At 45.6% G+C, this 13,272-nt stretch overlaps 1 protein-coding gene across 2 annotated transcripts in view; it reads right to left on the bottom strand.

The window, feature by feature from the left end:
* Positions 1–1,867, bottom strand: part of Aoc1 (amine oxidase, copper containing 1) — a 9,781-nt gene extending 7,914 nt beyond the window's left edge. Inside the window, exon 1 of one of the 2 annotated variants that reach the window (XM_005404798.1) lies at positions 1,800–1,867. The gene's annotated coding sequence lies outside the window, so the exon portion shown is untranslated. The remainder of the gene's footprint in view (positions 1–1,799) is intronic. The other variant, XM_013504575.1, reaches the window with a different exon arrangement.
* Positions 1,868–13,272: the final 11,405 nt, after the last annotated feature.

The raw sequence follows: 13,272 nt of genomic DNA, 5'->3' as shown, positions 1-13,272 counted from the left end.
TGGAAGCTCCCATGACCTCATGACTTGTTCATGCTGCATGCTTGCAAAACCAGCTTCAAGTGCATGATGCTAAGCTTACTGTATTACCTGCACAAGAAAGAGCCAGGCCCCCTTGGCCCACAGCTGCAGTGGCCTCTGAGTGCATGGATGGCTAAATTTGGAGAAATGCTTCCCTAGGCAGCCCCGAATGAGCAAGGTGCCCTGGGGCTCTCTTCTCAAAGCAAAGTCTTTTAAACAACTTTACACTTTTATACCCTTGAGCCTGTGCTGATGAATGATGTCTAACCAATTACTGAGATGCCCTTGAGGCATCTTTCCTATTGTCCTGTTGCAAAGTGCTTGGTTTCTTTTTAATTGCATCAGTCTCTTCTGCAACCACTTTCTCCTTAGCTCCAAATTTACACATCCTTCTTTCCTGGCCAAACTGCACATTTTTCAAAATTTTCAGTTCTGCTTTTTTTCTTTCTCCCTAACTAACAACAGCCAGCAGAACCTATGCCATAGCCTGAATGTTGTATTGTCTTGAAATTTCCTCTGCCAGATTAGTCTGCCATCCTTTACCTCAGGCTTGCACAAAGTTTTATGACATGGAAAAATGTAGACTGTTACACAAATGGCCTGTAGTCCATTTCTCCACAGAGTCCTTGTTCTCTTCTGAGATTTCATGAGAACACTTTGTCGTTCCCATTCCTGTATTCTGACCTTCTGAGCCCCCACTGGAATTGCCCATCCAACTCAGCTTACAGCATTCTAGGGATTCTCCAGCCTTTATCTCTAAGTCTTGCTAACCTCTCAGGCAAACCAGTTGCAAAGGCTAATGATTCATATGGCTAGGTACAGTGACAACAATGACTTCACTTCTCTGGTACCAGTTTTTTGTACTGGTCACCTTTCCATTGCCGGGACAGATTCCTGACCTAACAACTTAAATATTGGCTCACTTTAAAGTGGTTTTGGATTCACAAAAAGTTAAGCAGAAAGCACAGTTCCCATATATCCCCTGTTCTTTCTTTCTACCACAGCCTCTCCTGCTATCAGCATCCACCAGAGTGGGACATGCGTTATATCCATGAACTACCAGTGACATATTGTTATCACTGAGTCCATAGTTTACATTGGTTCATAATCTACATTGGTGCTCTGTGCATTCAGTGGATTTTGAGAAATATATCACAATATGTGTTCGTTATTTCAGGATCACAGAGAGCAGTCTCACTGCCCTAAAAATCTGTACTTTGTTTTTTCATCTCTCCTTCCCTGACCCCTACCAACCACTGATCTTTCACTGTCTCCACATTTTGCCTTTTCCAGGATATAGGGCTGGGATCCTCGCATTATGCAGCATTTTCAGGTGGCTGCTCTTCTTTAGTAGTATGCTTTGAGGGTAGCACCATGTCATTTCATGGCTGGAGCTCATTCTACAACTTCTTATCCCCAAATTTCTTTCTGCTTTGCCTCAAAGGAGGGAGATGCAGAAGTTATATTTTCCTTCCCTAGTAGAAGCCTCTGTTCCTACATCCACATGGGCAGCAGGAAGGTGGACGATGGTCATGGAGCCTCTGCCACCTGGTCCTCTGTGCTGCAAGCAGTAAGCATTTGCATTCCTCCTCATCCACCTCCTCTCTGCACCCTCCTGTATCTCTCCACAGCAGTCTGGAGCCTTCTGCCTCTGGCTTTGGGCTTTTGCACTTGTGGTCCTCCTTGCTGTCTTCGCTTCTCTTGCCTTTTCTGTTCCACACCTTGTCCCTTTGCTCTTCTCCTCCCATTCAGCCCCTTCTTGTGTCCCCCCCACAACATACCTGTGCGCTCTGCTCTGGCTTACCTCCTGCTGGCTCTCAGCTGCACACTGATCCCTGACTCCCTGAAGTTATTGGACCTCACCCGGCAGGGCGGGGCAGGCTGAGGCATGGGCGGGTCAAGGTGCGGACTGTAGCTCAGGAGATTCCTCAGCAGTGGGAGGATGGGGGTGCAGGCGCCTGCAGCGCGTGTGTCCTGTCTGATTCCCTATGATTTCTGTTGTCACAGTGCTGTCTTCCATGAGAACTGACCTTGGCTTTCCTTTTTACACACTGTGTAAGGCTATGGTCTACTCATGTGGATGTTGTGTTTCAGAGGAAGATATGTGGACAAGGGGGGATTTACTAGCCGGTATTATTACCTGAGGCAGACTTGTGGATCAAGGCAGGGGCTGATAGGGACTGAGGGCCACAGCAAAACAGAGACTTTGACCCATGCAAAACGGGGAGACAGAGATGGGGCACTGGGGCGCGACAGGCCACTGAGCTGGGCCTCTGGAAGAAATCTTGTTCACCGTCTCTGGGGACTGTGGCAGGAATGAGAGCAGGGAGGATGTGGCTGGGAGAACTCTGCTCAGAGTGGCTTAGGCTGTGGCAAGGAGTGCAGATAGAAGGGGAAGGGATGCTGGGAGCAGGAGGTGCCTCTGCAGGGAGGGGACAGACTAGAACTGCTTATGAGGAACAAATGAGCGGGAGCTGGGAGCTCCTGGTTAGAACAGCCAGAATAGAGTTATAAAAAGTTCATGGCTTGGAAGAACCAAGAGGTTATTGTTACCTCGGTTCCCAAGCTGCCATTGCTAAAATATGCCTTCCTATTTTGTGGTTACATAGGTTTTTTTTTCTCACCATTATCTGTTCTGCTCTTCGCTTTCCTGGCCATTTCAGTGTTTAACGGAGTGAAACGATTAGTTAACTCGATAGAAAGCCTGCAATTCCAGAAGGCCTTGGGTGTCACTAGGAGGGGGATTAACTTGCAATGTTAAAGTGATGATTACCACAATGAAAAGAAAATCTTACCTCTTTCATCCTTAATGTCACTGAGGTTTGAGACTTAGATATTTTCAATTACAGCCTCACCCACTCTACAGAGAGCTGATAGGGTTCCAGGAATGACTGACTTTGAGAAGGTGGCTCTATTTCTGTTCTTCAAAAGACAGTTTTACTGGCCTGATGGCAAGCTAAGAGAAGACACTGGCAAAGATTAAAAGTGAAGGGGCCATATGCAGAACAATGAGGTTCGGCCCCTACTTCACACCTCACATAATCTTGGACTTCATATTGATCAAAGACCTAAATGTAAGAGCTGGAAGCATCGAATTCTTAGAAGAAAACAGAAAAGCAAATCTTGATCTTGGGTTTGGCAAGGACATCTTAGATGTGATGCCCCCCCACACAAAAAGCTAAAGAAAAGAAAACATAAATTGGGCATCATAAGTACGGAAACCTGGCCATGCGTGGTGGCACATGCCTGTCATTCCAGCACTCAGGAGGCTGAGGCAGGAGGATTGTTGTGAGTTCAAGACCAGCCTGGGCTACAAAGTGAGCTCAAGGCCAGCCTGCACTGCACAGTGAGACCCTGTCTCAGAAAGACAAAAAAGAAAAAAAAAAGTATGGAAACCTGCTTTGCTTGGAAGGAAATGAATAAGAAAGTGAAAAGACAACACTCAGGATGGAAGAAAACATTTGCAAACGGTATAGCTTCTAAGGAAATTGTATCTAGACTATGTGAAGAACTTACAACTCAACAACACAAGAGAGCTCAATTAAAAAAATGGGCTGAGGATGGGACCCAGTGGCAGAGCAGTTGCACAGGCCCCTGGCTTCAGTCTCCAGCAACACACACACACACACACACACACACACACACACACACACAGGGCAAAGGACTTGAACAGACATTCCCTGGAGGAAAACTTAGAAATGGCCAACAAACACATGAAAAGCAGTTCAGCATCATTTGTCATTAGGGAAATGAAAATCAAGCCAACAGCAAAAACATTCAAAACCTTCTCTACTGTTTTGAAATAGTCAATGAAGTACCATCGCTATAGTTTTTTGACTCTGCCACAGAACATCAGGACTTACTCTCTTACCCAGCAGCATCCTGTACCTGTGAAGCATCTCTTCTCCATCCTCCAGTGCTCCTGCTCTTCTCAGAGTCTGGTCACCACTATTCTATTCTCTACCCCTGTAAGATCAATGTTTTAGCTGTCCCGCATCAGTGAGCACATGTACGGGCTTTCTCTCTGCACCTGATCTATTTCACTTACTATAATGTCCTTCAGTTACACCCATGTTGCTGGGAGTGACAGAGTTTCTCAAGCCAAAGATACCATAGTGTCTGAAATGACGGATGTGTCTAGTTCCCTCATCATTGCACATTGTACGCATGCATTGAAGTCTCACACTGTACTCCTGAAGCAGGTCTAATTACTATGTGTCAAAATAAAAACATGTACTTATGAAGAAATAATGAGTTGTCACTTTGCATCCACTAGGATGACTAGAGTGAGAAATTAATATAACAGTAAGTGTTGCTAGGATGTGGGGAAATTCAGCCGTCCCACACAGCTGGTGATGATGTAAAATGGGGCAGCCACTTCGGGGGAACTGGGAGCTTCTCAAATGACTAAACTCAGACTTTCCATCTGACCTAGCAATTCCACACCTAAGTAAATACCCCAGGCAAACAAAAACATATGTTCACACAGAAGCTTTTATGTGAACCTTTATAGCAGTGTTATTAACAATTGCCAAAAGGTGAAAAATATCAAATGTTTATCAGCTGTTAAATGGATAAAGAAAGTGTGGTAGATGTATATGATGAAATATTTTCAGCTAGAAATGAGCTACTGATATATGCTACCACATGGATGAACTTCAAAACCAATGTGTTAGATGAAGAAAGCTTGTTACAAAAGATCACACTGCATATGATTCCATTTATAGGAAATGTCCAGAGAAGGTAAATCTATACAGCAGATGGGAAATGCGTTAGTGATTGCTGAGGTCTGAGGTGGAATTGGAGGGATAGGGTGAGAACTGATGGGCTGGGGTTCCTTTCTGAGGTGACAATAGTGTCCTAAAATTGATTAGCAATAGTTGCACACATATCTGGATACACTAACGTCCAGTGACAGGTACCCTTGCAAACACAAGTGCACTGTGTAAGTAAGGTATGTAAATGATGTCTCCATAAAGCTGTTTGCAAAAAAGTGAAGGGACCAATATCTAGAATGTACAAGGAAGTCTTACAAATCTACCCAAAAAAGGTAACAATCTTCATACAAATGTGGGTAAAGGCAACTTATAAGAGAGGAAACCCAAATAGCTAATGGGTCCAAGGAAAGGTGCTCAAGTGTCGTGGTTATGGGGAAAATGCAAAGGGTTCAACAAATGAGACATAATTTCATATCGCCATTGCCAGCGGAAATGAGAAAGCCGGATGATGCCCCGTGTTGGTAGAGAAGCAAGGGAATAGAAAATTGGCGTGACTTGTGCCGAGGGGATGTGGACGGCACAGCCACGGTGCAGTGCGATTCTCAGGGTGTGGACAAATGGTATGGCTGCACATCCTACAGCTCAGCACATCTGCTTCTTGGTGGATATGCCGAAAAGATTCTCACACAAGCCAGGGTGATGTACATGAGTTGTAGCGATGGAGAGCTAGATGTCATCAGGGACCTGAAACTAGGATAGGGGCCGGGGCACCACGCAGCTCTGATGCACGGACACCACTCTCTGGACGGGAGGTGGGCGGCAGCAGCGCCAGAGAGAGACAAGTGGCGTGTTCCTGGCATGGACTTCCACAGAGCTACTCACACGAGTTGACCTTAAAATCATGGGAAAAAGAGGATGAATGCTACAACATGATACTGTCTCTCAGATTAAAACACAAGCACACAGTCACCTGTACATCTGTAAGGACTGATACACATAAAAGAACAACATTAAGTGCATTAGAATGGTGTGCTGGCTGGGGATGGGAGTGGGAATACATACATACATACATACACACATACATATGTATACACATATGCACATACACATACATACATACATGCAAGAGACAAGAGGGGCCTTATATAGATAGATCTCTGGAGCACTGAGGTACCCTGGAATTGAGGCAGTGCTTAGCAGCCGATACCCATGATTGAACAAAAGACTGGCCTGGGAAGACAGACTGGGTGACCACAGGTCATCACACCACAGTTGAGACGGTGCTGGAGCAGGACCCACTGACGTCGGGCACCCAGAGGCTAGGGCTGGTGAGAGAAGAGAGCTGTTGTGCTACAAGGAGAGTCTATTTCCATATTTGAAAGAGTACAGAGGAAGTGTTCTATTACAAGGTAGCGTAGGCTAAATGTGGCAGGAGCGATACATGAGAGCCGGTCTGCAGGGTGGGGAAGGAGATGCCCTCACGACTACAAACCCCCAAGTCCTGTGATTGATTCCCTCTGCTTTACCCTCTGTGGGCTGCAGGAACAAGGGCCACAGACGGGACTTTGGGCCACAGAAAAGGATTCTCTCACAGTACTGGAGTCTGCAAGTTTGAAATCAAGGCATCGGCAGGACTGTGCTCCCATGGAAGCTCGCAGGGAGGGTCCTCTCCTCACCTCTTCCAGCTGCTGAGGCTACCAGTCCTTGGTGGTCCCAGCTTCCTTGGTTCCTTGGCATGAGGGTGCCTCGCTCTAACCTCTGCCTCTATCCTCACCTGGTGTCTTCCCCTGCCACTCGGTGTCTCTTCTATTCTTATAAGGAACCCAGTCATTGGATTAAGTCACTCCCACCCTACTCTATTTAACTATTCATCAGCAACAAGCATATTTGCAAATAAGGTCACATTCTGAGGGCCACGGATTTGGGGGAGACACTATGAAATCCTGCAGACCCTCTGTGTGTACCTCAATGCATAGAGCCCGACACCAGGCAGGGAGCAAATCCCAAGGCCCCTGCCTGGGTAGGGGGTGCTGCAGCCCTGAGCATCCTCAGAGAAGAACTAATGCAGTTCTTGGGGGACATCTGGATATGTCTCTCTGGACAGGAGGTGGGTGGCAGCAGCACCACAGAGTGAGACAAATAGTGTATTCCTCAGCCATGGAGTGAGGCGTTCCTTGGGGGGATCAATGCACTTTGTTTCACTGGGAAAAGCTGTTTTTGACTCAGGTTTGTGGACATGGTGTGCATATAAGAACTCAGAATTTGCTCTCTTTTTCTTGGCTTACTGTGCTGTGCTCCTGGATGCTGGCCCCTTCCTAGCAGAAGTGACCTTGATTTATGGAGTCCAGCTCCTCCCTTCCTGGGGTTAATGATTGGTAACAGTTACAGATAACAGTTGGGCAAAGACATACATGGCTGTCTGCCTTCCTTAAAGGAGCAGAACTGACGCGCTTGGGTTGAGATGTGGAGGAAGGCAGAAGTCATGGCTCAGGCGGTGAGATAGATTTGGAGTCTTGGGATAAGATGGTTAGACATCTCCATTCACAGATGTCCCATGGCTAGATTATAATATTTTGCTTCCAGAAAGTCACCACCCATCAAGAGATCAATTGTGGTAATTTAGAGAGAAGGATTGTTTCTATAGAAGCACAGGAGGAAAACAGTCACTGCTGCCTGGACCAAGCCTGGAGGTGGCCCAGGCTTGGACTGGATATTTATGTTAACAAAATTGACATCATAATCTTTGTTCCTGATTAGGGAAGACTGGTTTGCAAAGAAAAAAATTGTACTATATCCTCCAAACAGGGAACCTGGCAAGATCCAGAAGGCTGGGACAATCCCACCCACATGCAGAAGAATATTTTCAAGTACTTGTCTCGATTCCACCATTGGGGTAGGGTTGTTCCTGACAGACCTCAGCTCACCCAAAAAATATTTATGGAACACACACTCTGTGACATGTTGGTGGACAAACAAAGTAAAACAATGCATGGGACTCACATTTTGGTGCGGAGAGACAAGCAGTAAATAGTATCAGCCACACAGGCCTGTGAGTTAAGAGAGCAGGTCTAGTCCCCAGACTGGCACCTGGTAACTTGACCTTCAGATGTCCCCCTGCCTTCCCAGCCTGCTTAAACCATTTGCACAAACAGCGTGGTCTACAGATGCCTGCTCTCCTTCGAGAGTCTGGAATCCTAGAAATTGGTCTTGGCAGCCTACAAGCATTGGTTCCTATGTGATCAGCCCCGACTTATATTTAAACCTGTGCTTCACTGGGGGTGTGGGGCTCGAGTGACAGAGAGCAGATCAAGGCCCCCCCAGCCCCTTCCTGGGTGTCCCTATCCTTAGCTGATCTCCCCAGGGTCCATGCTGTGTCATGGCCGTAGGTAGGACCATCTGCTTGGCTAAGCAAGTCTCTAACCATGTGGGTGGTCTTGGGCTCTTGACAGCTGAGGTGTGCTAAGGTGGTATCTTAGTTACTTTTCTTTTTGTTGAATCAAAATATCTGACACAGCTAAGGGAGTAAAGGTTTATTTTGGCTTACAGCTTGGAGAAGTTTCAGTCCATAATCAGCTAGTTCCAAGGCAAGGTGGCATGGCAGAGGGGCATGGCAAAGGAGAAACAGTTCATGGCAGGCAGAGGGTAGCAAAGCAAAAGGCAGTAAACAATGAAGTATCAAAGCAGCAAATGACAACAGCAGCACTCTTTCTTTTTTTTTTTTTTTCCGGTACCAGGAATCGAACTCATGACCTCCCGCTTGCCAGGCAGGCGCTGTGCCCTTGAGCTAAATCCCCAGCCCCGAGCATCAGCACTCTTTCTGTCCCAGCCACATACCCTTAGGGTGGGTAGCACTCACACGCAGGGTGGGTCTTCCCATTATCCACACCCAGGACTATGCCAAACCAATCACTGGACTAATTCAGTAACCATACACCCTTGATTCTAGTATCACACACTTAATCCCAACACAATGCACTCTAGATCCAGCCACCTCTGAAAAGCCCCACATATGAGCCCATGAGGCTTCAGGGGGATATCTAGACACAAGTCATAACAGGTGGTGCCAGTGTTATAAGTGTGATGGTAGCACAAGCCATCAGAAAATGTTGGTGTAGAATGCCTGAGAGGGCAAGTGCTCAGGAAAAAAAAAAATGTGAGTTGCCTCTGGGTGAAATGTCAGCTGTTTAATCTGGCCTTAAAATTGTCCATCCCCAATCTTCCTTGTTCTTTTGGCATTATCCATGCAGACTGCCGGACTTCCTGAGCCTCTGGCCTGGCAGTCTCATTCCTGTTCTCCCTCCTCACTAATTTAGTGAGCTCTTTCCTTCAGACTCAGCTACCTCCTTTCACATTTTTACATCCTCATCATAGCTGTCTGTCCTTCCTGGTTCCAGGGAACTTGTCTATCCTCCCTGTGACCATTAGTTATCACATCTCAACTTCATTGAATTAAGAAGTGTTTAACAGCCAAACGTGGTGGCACACACCTGTAAGCCCAGCACTTGGGAGATTGAAGCAGGAGGATTACTTTGAATTAGAGGCCAGCCTGGGCTACATAGTGAGTTCAAGTTCAGCCTGAACTGCCTGAGACCTTGTCTCAAAAAAATGCTTAGTAGAGCACACTCTTGGGTGTGACTGAGTGGGCCATGGTGGTGTGGACTTGAGTACAATATATAGTCTTTCACCCATTCCTCTCTGGCACTGTTCTCCTGTTCTTTTACCCAGCCGCCATGAACTGAGCAGTTTAGCACCATGCAGTGTACCATGATGTTCCTGCTTTGGAGCCATCTGACAGAAGACTGAATCCCCGTAATCCACAGGCTGAATTAAACTCTTTCTCCTTTAAGTTGTGAGTATGTGATACCATGTCTAGCAATGGGAAAGCTGACCAATACTGGGTACCAGAGAAAGGGGCTGTTGCTGACTGTATCTGCCCATATGGTTTAGAAGCTTTGGAACTGGTTTTTTTTTTTTTGGTTTTTCTCTGGTACTGGGAACTGAACTCATGACCTTGCGCTTGCCAGGCAGGCGCTTTTGCTGCTGAGCTAAATCCCCAGCCCAGAACTGGTTTATGGAAGGAGTTTGGAAAGGTTTGGAGAAGCAGGCTAGAATGCTGTAAACAGAGCTTGATGGTGATTCTAGTGAGAGCTCAGAAGGCCAGGATGCTGATAGGAATGTGGACAGAAAAGCCAGGCTCATGAGGTTTAATTTGTGAAGAAGGACCACATTTGGCTGTTGGATTAGTGCCATGTGTGTTACATTTTGTCAGAAAATTTATCTACATTTTGCCCATGTCCTGAGACTTTGCAAGAGATTGAGATCAAGGTCTGTAGACTAATTAATGTAGTGGAAGGAACTTCAAGACAGCCCAACTACATCTGGCTACTTCTAGTCAGATTGGTACTGAGAGGGTAAAAAAATAGAACAGAAAAATTTGAAAAGCTTAAATTTTGGGTCAGAAGGAACCATGTGTAAAATTGGGGGCAAAGTAGATGTGGCTTCCAAAAAGACTAGCATTACTGAAAAGAAACAAAGTACTTTGTACACGACAAGAAGAAAGATGCTTTGAAGGAATCTCAGCAATCAACAAGACTCCACGCTTGGCAGGTGCAAGGATACAAAAGTGTTGATTTTTCATTTGAGAAGTGAGTCCCTGGGAGCCCTGCTTGAGAAGGACCTCCTAGGAAACTGGTTCCCTGGGATACATTTCACCATGCTCAGCCATTTAGGCATTTGGAGGCTGATGGCCCAAGGGGCATTGCTAGTTCTTCCATGACGACAGACGTTGGTGTTGTTCACACAAGGCTGATTTTATTGGCATGAAGAGTGCAAGAGCTGTAGGCTCAAGGAGGCTTCCACCCAGATTTCAGAGGAAGGACTGGAAGGCCAGGCAAGGAGTTCTTGAGAGAGAATTTCATGTAACTAAAAGGATGAGGCTGAAGGTGTGGTGGAGACTCCAGGAATTCAGAGATGCCAGGAATGTGGAACATCAACTAAAGAAAGCTGTAAACAGTGAGTGAAGCTACCCAACAGAGAGGTCATGTGGGTTTGAACTGGCAAGGCCACAGGAGTGGGGCCACCCATGCCCTTTGGAACTCAGATTTTACCACCATGTGCTCTGAATGCTGAATAAAGAGGTACAGGATGTAATGTCTGCCCTGTTGGGTTTCATGCTTGCTTTGGTCTGATTATTTTCTCTTCCTCTATTTCTTTCTTTTGGAATAGGAATTTTGTTTTTGCCCTATGCCACTGCACCATGCGATTACATAACTTGATTTTCATTTTTACAGAGGTTCACAGCTAAGAGTTTGCTTGAGTCTCAGAGGAGACTTGAACTTTTGAAAAGTGCTGGAACTGTTGAGACTTTGGGGAAGGAATTACTGCATTTCTTGTATGAAGAAGGGTAATTGTATTATGTTAGGAAGAATTTCAAACTTGTTATTATCTTTATTGGGAGATCAAGTATGGTTTAAAGAGACATGTTTGGGTGTAAATGTGACAAGGGCTGAATTGTGACTGCTAATCTTGATGTGATGACTTCATTTGATTAAGAAATGCCTAGCAGATGAGTAGAGTGCATTCTTGCTGTGTCTAGGTGTGAGCGGGGATACCATATCTATTGCCTCACCTTTTCCTGTCAAGTGTTTTTGTTGTTGGGGTGGGATTATGCTGAGCCACTGGAACACGTAGCTACTGTGATCATAAACTCAGCACCAGTAAGGAATTAAAGAGGGAGAGTTTAAAATAAAGGAAGAAAGTTTATATGGAAAAGGACCGAGAAAGAGAAGATAGGCAGCTACCCTGGAAGAGTAGGGGCACTGGAAAGGTGAACACCCTTGTCTTTGGCACTTTTTATTTGGACTAATGATAATTTCCATCTGCCATGTTGGGACCTGGAAGTTGTTGCCATCTGATTGGTTCTCTGGTTCTTTCACCCTAACCTGGGCACTTCTGTCTACATTCTTTTTCGCTGTATGATTCCTTCTTGCCCCTTCATGATGGATAAGTGTGTGTATATGTGGAAACCTTATAAAAAGGTAGCTTAGAGTTAATGACTGAGTAAAGGGGATGTGTATATCTGGTGTAGTAATATAGTGATGGTAAAGTGAGAATATGCATATATGTATACATATATAGATGTGTGTCTTTGATATATTAGGTAAGAATCTTACACTTGTCTCCTTTACATTTTATTAGAGGTGGGTGAGGGGGGCTAGTTTCCCTGGTCTTTTATGTTTCTGGCTTCCTGTATGCTTAGTTAACTTTATCTGATAAATACTTATACATATATATATTTTTTTTCTGATAAATACTTATAGTCACTGTGTTACCTGGAACTTTCCTGGTTCTGGTTTCTCACTCCTTGGTCTTTCTAATTGCTCTAACTGTGGAGGTAAAAGCTACTTTTAGTAAGATTCCCTATTAACTTTTTAAAGACAATGTCTTACTGCTTAGTTCATGTTGGCCATGATATTACTATGTAGCCCAGGCTGGGTTTGAACTCACAGTGATCCTCCTGCCTCAACCTCCAGAGTGCGGGGGTTACAAGTGTGCACCAACACACCCAGAAGATTCCCTATTAGTTTTTAATGAAGCCTGTCTGTTCTCTGCCTCGGAGCCACCTTTCCCTGCACTTTTACCTTGCTCTGCCTCCTAGCTGCCATGAACTGAGCAGCTTTGCTCTACCATGCCCTTCTGCCATGCTGATCCTGCCTTGGAGCCAGCCAAATATGCAGTGAATCCCTCCAGACTGTAAGCTACATTAATCCTTTACTATTTTAAGTTGTGTCTTGGGTATTGTATCCAGCAACAGGGGAGCTGACTAATACATTCCTCTATGTATTTTTCACATGGTTTTCCAACCATCTGTTCATGAGTTTGTTCCTTCACTGCATCCTTAAGGTTGGAGACTATATGTTAATATATTCAAATACACAGAGACCCACATGGCCCTTGGCATATGGCAGGAGCTCTTTGTGTGTGTGTGTGTGTGTGTGCGCGTGCGTGTGCGCATGTGTGTGCGTGTGTGCACGCGCTCTGGGAGTGAATGAATGAACAGATGGCACTGACAAAGAAGACGGGTGAGATGATAGGTACAAGAAAGTTTCAATTGCCATATGGCATTCTGCGAAGCAAATGTGCCAAGCTAGTGTGGCTTCAACCAGGTTACTACAAATATGGCTTTGTGATGAGCCACAGGAGGATCTCAGGGGAGAGGCCTTCAGCGACATCACAGGTCCTTCAGGCAAGGGCAGCTGGAGCATGTAAATGGGAACTGGCCTCCTGGGCCCTTGGTGTGTGCAGGGTTTGATATTCTGCTGTTGCTGTCATAATGTTCCTAAACTTTTCAACAAGGGCCTTATGATTTCATTTCCTGGGCTCTGAAATGTGTGTAGCTGGTCTTGGCTTGGGTTTTAAGGTCTGGGAGGAAGAGAGAGTAGGGGCAATGAGGCTAGCCCTTGTAGAATGAAGGTAGATTAGCATGGTTGATAGGATCAAGGAGTCAGTCTGTAGAGGGCCCCGAAGACACACTGTC

Source organism: Chinchilla lanigera, unplaced genomic scaffold (genome assembly GCF_000276665.1).
Source record: "Chinchilla lanigera isolate Chin_1 unplaced genomic scaffold, ChiLan1.0 scaffold00090, whole genome shotgun sequence".
NCBI classification, from domain to species: domain Eukaryota; kingdom Metazoa; phylum Chordata; class Mammalia; order Rodentia; family Chinchillidae; genus Chinchilla; species Chinchilla lanigera.
This window is presented reverse-complemented; position numbering and strand designations above follow the sequence as displayed.